Genomic DNA, 7664 nt, shown 5'->3' on the forward strand with positions numbered 1-7664 from the left:
ATTTTCCCAAGACTTTTCCCATTCTTCCTGGCCTCTGCCTCTCCTTTCTAACCAATTTCTCTGGTAACTTAAATATCACTTCCCTCCCCCACAGCAAAGAAAACTCTTATTTTCCAAGAGTACAATATAATCCACCTCTTTCCAGAAAATAAACTTTTAATTAATAATACATATGCATTCATTCACACATACTCAATTTTATTTCTTCAATATGTTTTTCTCACTAATTCTTACAAGACAACACAATACCAAAGTACCTTTTCTTTACTGTCACATTTTTGTTGGACAACCTTGGATGCTCTTGGGAATTTCATCCCTCAATCCAGCAATGTTTTGGGTCCCCTACTTTTATCCTGTTTCCTAGTAATCCACTATTGTGGACTGTGCTAGGAAACCCTTGGCTCCCTTTATCCTTTGTATCCCAGTTCTTACATGAACCCTGATTTTTATCTGAACCTTTGGTACCTGGGTTCTTTGGTTTTCTAAAAAAACCTGACCCATTCCTGACTGGTCCTTTGGTGCCTCTGGCCTCAACTTTTTAAATAAAATCCCTTTGACAAACGCCCCTGGCCCCTGATTTTTATTTTAAATCCCCTCAAGGAGCTCTCCCAGCCCCTGATTTTATTTAGAAGTCCCCTCTTCACTCACTTTGTTCCTTCACCTGCCGCTTGTCTCGTGAGAAGTCAGAACTGAGGTTAGAAGAACTCAGCACTCGCCCCGTAACTGCTGCATCTCAGAGAGACACCAGTCACACACCACCCAACCAAGCGATACTCACAGTTCACTGATGTTCTTGCCTGGATCTTTATGCACAGGAAATTACAGGTAACTTACTGCAATTTTCCTCGGGGAACTCAAATTCCTTGCCCATGCTATTGCGTAGCGACCTGGTTCAGGGACCCAGCATGGTGACCTTTAGCCCAAGGCCACTCGGTCCATTAGCTCCAGACACCAACGTGGTGGACAGCAAATGGCATTTATTCAGGGGTCACAGGGGGTTTTATGGCTTTAGGTAGCTTGTGTCATTTCCTCTAGATCATCTCCGGCCAGCGGGGGGGGCTGCCAGGTACAGAGCTAGGGTTTGACCACAAAGGGGAAGGGGTCACCAGCTGCCCATAACAACCCGAAGTTCTTCCGCGCGCATTGTCCCTATCTCTACATTTCCCCCCTCCCTCAGGATTAGTAAAAATCATATAAAGGTTACATAATGTAGGCATTTAAAAATTTCATGGGTTAGTAAAGTTAGTATAAAATTGTAGATGTGTTAGTAACAGGCACACTTTAAAGTAGTTGTCTGCATTCAACAAGCATAATGTTAACTGTTCCTAAACGCTTTTTAATGAATAGCACTAATTTGTTGAATATGCAAGGCCCAAAGATTAGTGTTAGTAAGATTATAATGAGTGGGCCTATGAGGGTAGAAATTAGGGTGGTGAGCCATGGGGACTGGTTGAACCACGATTCAAACCAGCTCTGTTGAGCTTCTCTGTCTATCTTTCCGAGGCTCAATCGGTTTCTCAGTTCGGCCATGGAGTCTCTAACGACTTGTGTGGTCGGCATAGAAGCAGCATTCCTCTTTCAAGGCGGCACACAGGCCTCCTTGCTGCATAAAAAAAGGTCCAATCCTCGTCGGTTTTGAAGGACAACTTCAGAGAGTGAGGAAAGGGATTTCTCAAGGGACAAGATGGATTTCTCGATCCTTTGCAAGTCTTCATCGACAGTCATCTGCAGTTGAGTCAGTCCTTGATGCTGGGTTGCCAGGGCCGAGACGCCAATGGCAGTGCTGGCATCTCCTAACTCAAGGAGCATCGTGATGGTGATGCCTGTTATCACTTCTCGCTTGTGAAGCCGACCAGGTTCCTTAAGCAAGTGGAACACCTCGACGTCCTGGTGGTACTGGACTCTGGGAACAATAAGAACTTGGACACAAAAGTCGGTAGAATGATTGAATTTGTCAAGGAGTACACATGGGGTTACCCCAGTTCAGTGACAGACCCACATTCCTGATGCAGTTGGGATCACCCACTGGAACTTTCCCCCTTTAAGTTTGACGAATTCCCGACAGACGTTCCCTCTCTGCTTTGACAAGGTTGCATTGCCGAAGCATCTGCCTTGGCCAGTGACTTGGCTTAGGGCGATGCCTCTCCGGGGGGTGTCCTATCTGCATTGGCGTGGACTGTCTGACTTTGAAAAGATAAATGGGAGATCAAGAGCGACACCTTCGTAAAAAGGGGGTTGTGCATCATAGCATAACCAGCATCATTCTGTGAGGTTTGGGTTGGACTGGTTTAACGATAAAAAGGTAGCATTTAACACACTTAGGAAAGGATCAGAGAGGGTAGGTTTGACTAAGAAACTGCATGGGAAGGAGGTAGATTGTGGCACATGTGTTTTGTGGCTGGAGCTATGGTTAGCTGCAACTTCCTTCCTGGGTCTGCAAGAACAGGATTGGGTCTGGCTGATTGGGACATTGAAGGTGGGAATCTGATAACTTGTATGTTTGTCCAGATGCGGCGATCGTGATGGACAAATGCTGTCCACACTTTGCCTGTGGTCCAGCTATTGTGGGTTGGCTGCAGGACTGTCATTACATAGCCTGTGCATGTGTGCTGTTTTCTGCCTTGGGGCATGAGTACGTACTTATCCATAGCAAATTTCGGTTCAATACAGCCGTGAGGAAAATACTTAATTTGTAGGAACTTATCAGGCTGTTGTGGCTTCCATCTATCACTTGTCACTATAGTTTCACACTCCCAATACCCACAATATCCATGCCCTGGGTAATTACAGTAACTTTTCCCTGGGTTGGAAGCAGAACACCAGTAGGTTTGGAACATAGCTGGTTTATCAAACTTGGGGAATCCCGTATGAAAGGGAAAAATGTCTTTCAGTGTGAACTTGAAGGTTGGGGTGTCAGCTGTAACAATTTCTTTGATGACCCTCTCACTTGAGAGGTGGCACAGAACCCACCTGAACGGCTGGTGAGGGTAATGCTTCGTGTCTGCCTGTCCTCTGCCTACCACACCTTTTCTTCGGGCTCTGCCCCTGCCTCCTCCCCCAGGGGCGGGACCGTTCCCTCCCCCGGTGCTTCCCCCGCCTCCTGCTGGGGGAGGTTCTTGCCTTATAAGGATCTAATTTAAATTGGGCATTGTGATAGGTCTGACGCTCACTCCCGGGGACCGCCCCTCCTCCCGGCGAGCCTGCGCCTGCGCCGTTCAGAACGCCCGTGGTTTCTCCGCCTCCCAGAGTACACAATGCCTGACCGCGTGGATCGGCGCCATTTTCAAACTTATACGGCAGCGGGTCTTTAGTCTCTGCCGCCTGTATCTCCGAGATAATGGCCGCATTCCGCGCCTCTTCCGCTAATCCTTGCCACAACACCCGCGTGCCTTGCTCCCCCCCCGCACGGAGGTGGGTCTTGAGTCGGAGTTTGCGGGGATGGCTCGGGGTGCCCGCGCCCGCGCGCCGCCCGCCCGACTCAAACTCGTCCGTGGTCTGCGCCGCCGCTCCGATTCCCAGCTGCGGCGCCGGCCGGGAACAAGCCCGGGAGGCCTGCCAGGCGAGCTGTTCCTGCCGGGCAGTTCGCAAAGCCTTAACTACCCTCCCCCAGGCCTTAAGTGCTTTTCCCGAGCCAGAGGACATAGTGTCCTCAGCCAAAGCGGTGGTGCACGCACCCCATATCTCCGGATGGAGAATATCCACCGGGCTATCTATAGCCCCAAGCTGAATAAGTCTCGGCACCGCAAGACAAAATTATTTCAGCTTACAATCTAACTTCCACTGTTCGTGGAACTGACTCACGACCTTTGCGAGATGCTCCGTCATCCTCGCCGGTCTGGGGACGTCTCCGCCACTGCACTAGGCCAGCCTGTGCAGTCGCCGGGTCCTGTCCAGGAGAGCCCCGAAATCCGGGCGATTTTCCCGGGTTTCGGCACCACTTGTTGCGTAGCGACCTGGTTCAGGGACCCAGCACGGTGACCTTTAGCCCAAGGCCACTCGGTCCATTAGCTCCAGACACCAACGTGGTGGACAGCAAATGGCGTTTATTCAGGGGTCACAGGGGGTTTTATGGCTTTAGGTAGCTTGTGTCATTTCCTCTAGATTATCTCCGGCCAGTGGGGGGGCTGCCAGGTACAGAGCTAGGGGTTGACCACAAGGGGGAAGGGGTCACTAGCTGCCCGTAACAACCCGAAGTTCTTCCGCACGCATTGTCCCTATCTCTACACCTCCGGACACCATACAGTCAGCTACGGCTCTACCTGCTAAAAATTGCCTTCCTCCTCCAGTAGTAAGCTCACCATCTTATGAAAAACGAATTTACATACAAACAGCCCTAAACAACACTAGACACAGCAAGTGCATGGGCAATCCCACGAGCGTGGAAACACACACCCCCACTTCTCTGAGAGTTCCCAGGGAGTGTGTATGGTACCTCGTTTCTGGCATGGCTAGGCAGTAGTACCGCCATGGAACATTCCCTTGGGTTCTCTGCTGTTTCTAGGAATAAAGAGCTCCATAGTTAAAGGCTTCAGTTCTGGGCACGGGGCTCTCCGGCCGCTCTGGGATTGATGATCACCCACAGCAAGGGGAGAGAACAGGAGAAAGAGAGAGAAGGAGATTGGCAATCAGGGCTCGCAGTCGCAGCGCCCAGTCCTGCTCCGCCGGGGCTCGGAGCCGCAGCCGCAGGAAAAAATGGATCCGCGGCGGGCGGTGCTCGCCCCGCTTTGGGCCGGAGCGGCGGGTTGCAGGCAGAGCTGGAGCGCAGGCCCCGGGAGCTGAGCACAGCCCGGCCCGGGGGTCCCGCAGTGCGCGGCCGAGGAGGGTCCTGGGGGATCCCGGGAGGGGATCCAGGGGAATTCCCAGGAATTTCCCCGAGCCCTCCCCCCGCTTTTCCCTTTGGGCGATTTTGCTTTTGCCTTCCGCAGCGGCAGCAATGCTGGGATCTGCCCGGTGACCAGTGACGCCTCTGCACACTCGGCTGCCATTGGCTGGCAGGAAAGAGGGGCGCCAATGGCGGGGCCGGAGCCTGCTAAGAGGGCGGGGGGCCGAGCAGCGCCATGGCTCCAGCGCTGGGCTGGGGCGCTCTTGGGGGCTCTGGAGGGGGCGGCCAGAGCTGAGGGGGACTCCCGGCCCCGGGACTCTTTGATCGCCCATTCCGGAGCACGGAGGGGCCCCTACATCCCCATTCCCGGGTGCCTTGATCCCCCCGAACCCCCATTCCCGGCCATACGTTTCACCCTGCACTCCCTTATCCAGCACCAGTAACCCCGACACCCCTTTCCCGGCCATCCCACCTCTCCTAGCCCGCAGAGTCCCCTATTCCTTGAGCCAGAGACCCCCTGCACCCCTATTCCTGCCTTTCCCAGCACCCAGCCCCTCCTTCCCTCAGCACTGAGGACACCCTTGACCCCTATTCCCGGCCATCCCTGCTTTCCCCGCCCCGTGCTGCAGGTGGGGACACCGGGGACCCTTGGAGCTCCCTTTGCTGCATACAGGGAACCCCTGTGCAGGAGGTTTCCGCCTGTGCCCTGTCCCACGGCAGCGTCCGCGGATCCCATGGGCTCACCAAGGACGGCCGGGAATTCCTCTCCTTCCAGCTGCGATCCGGGACATTCGTGGTGGCCGCCGGCGCTGCCCAGGTCACCAAGATGTGCTGGGAAACTGAGGAGATTGAGGCTGAGGAATTCACAGATAACCTGGAGCACACCTGCCAGGAATGTCTCCAGAAATATGGCAGGGATGAAAGCAGAAGGGGAAGAATTCCCTCCTGGAGTGCTCTGCCTGGGGTGTTCTGTGCAGTGCGGCAGACAGTGAGAAACACCCCAGGCTGTCACTCATCACAGTTCTCAGGGTTTTGGGTGAGATGCTTGCAGCAGATCCAGCACTGAGAGGAGTTCAGGGGAGTCCTTTAGCATTTGGGGTCCCCTGGGATTTGCATAGAACCCCCCGGTCCCCCAGGATCTCCCTGAACACGCTGGCGCTGTCCGAGCGCAGTGAGAAGGTTCATACCCGGCACGGGGTCCCAGCTCTGTCACCGGCATCCCAGGTACCCCCAAAACCGCCCGGGAACCCTCAACCCCCCCTCTGGGACACCTCAGCCTTCCCTGGTATTCTGAAAACATCTTCGGGACCCTCCAAAACCTGTCCAAGGCTGCAAAACCCCATACGGGCCCCCCAAACTCTCTGAGGACATCAAAAGTACCACAGGACCTCCCAACACTCCCCAAGAATCACCTTGAGACAATTTACACCTGGCACGGGATCCCCATGTCCATCACCAGCAGGTATCCATAAACCACCTTGGGACCCCCAATTCCACCCCAGGAATCATTCATATTCCCCCATCTGCACCTCTGAAAACCACCCTTGGGAACTCCCAAAAAGTCCCCTACAAGCCCCGGAGCAACAAACTCCCTGTAGAAACCTTCCCAAGCGTTTATACCCAGCACAGGGTCCCCATCATCATTGGCATCACCCAGGTACCCCCAAACGTCCCAGGACCCCAACCCCCCGGGGCTCCTCTGCCGGAATCAAGGGAGTCGTGCTGCACTTTTTACGGGGAGTTACAGTGGGCACCGACTATAGACGGCTCTTAAAGCGGCGATGGTAGAGAAAACCCAAAAAATCCACCCTGGGGTACAAAACATCCCCTACAGGGGGCTTTAGTGGGAGCTCACCTACAAATGTCACTTTAAGCCATCATGATCCCCCCTTAAAAGGGGCTTTTGGGGCTGCGGCCCCACAAACACCCTAAAATGGAGAGGAAAAAGCAGCCTTGTAGTTGTGGGATCCACCCCAAAAAACAACAAAATGAGAAAAACTTCTCTTCTAAGGTGCCTGAAGAGCCTTAAACGCCCTCAAAGAGGGACAGGATCCCCTCCTGCTGGGGCTGCTCCGAGCCGGGAACTCTCCCGTTCGCTGCACTCGGGGGAGCCCCGAACGACGACGGGTCCTGGGCTGAGCCCCCCACTCAGCCGGGGGTGCGGAGGGAACTGGGGGGCTGGGACGGGGCTTGGGGGTCCTGGGGATAACTGGGGGACCCTCAGTGGGTCCCACTTCCCGCTGTCCCCTCCCACCTCTTTCCCATTTTCCCCTTCAAAGGGTTTGGGGGTGACCCAGCCTTTTCCCTTCATGTCCGGCCCGACCACGCGGCCAGAGGGTCGGAGGAAGGGGAGGAGGAGCAAGAGGAGAGACAGAGAAGGAGGAAGGATAAGGAGATTGAGAGGAGGCACCACGTGCGTTCCCCGCTCTCTGTATCCGCAGCTCCTTCACCCCCAGACCATCGCCCCCCGCATCCCGCAGGTGCCCGGGGAGGGGGAGCTCGCCCCAAATATCCTGGGTGGTTTTTTGAAGGCGGGAGGGGTATTTGGAGCTGACACGGAATAGATTTGTGTTATAAATGCATGACATCTTGTTGGCTCTTTGCAAGTATTGGGATAAATGCTATATGTATAATGTTAAAATAGCATTTCTTTTTGGATATAGTCTTGGTTAATAGTAAAAGTCAGACATAAGCTTTTTAGAGATAGTTTGCTTATACTACCCGCTTAGTCAAAGATAACAGCCCATGAACATGTGATGGGGACCCTGCAGCTGACAAGACAATTATCAACACTCACCGGCTGGGACCACCACCCAAATTAAAAGGGAGAAGGAGAAGAATA

The sequence above is a fragment of the Erithacus rubecula genome (assembly GCF_903797595.1).
Source record: "Erithacus rubecula genome assembly, contig: scaffold_344_arrow_ctg1, whole genome shotgun sequence".
Taxonomy (NCBI): domain Eukaryota; kingdom Metazoa; phylum Chordata; class Aves; order Passeriformes; family Muscicapidae; genus Erithacus; species Erithacus rubecula.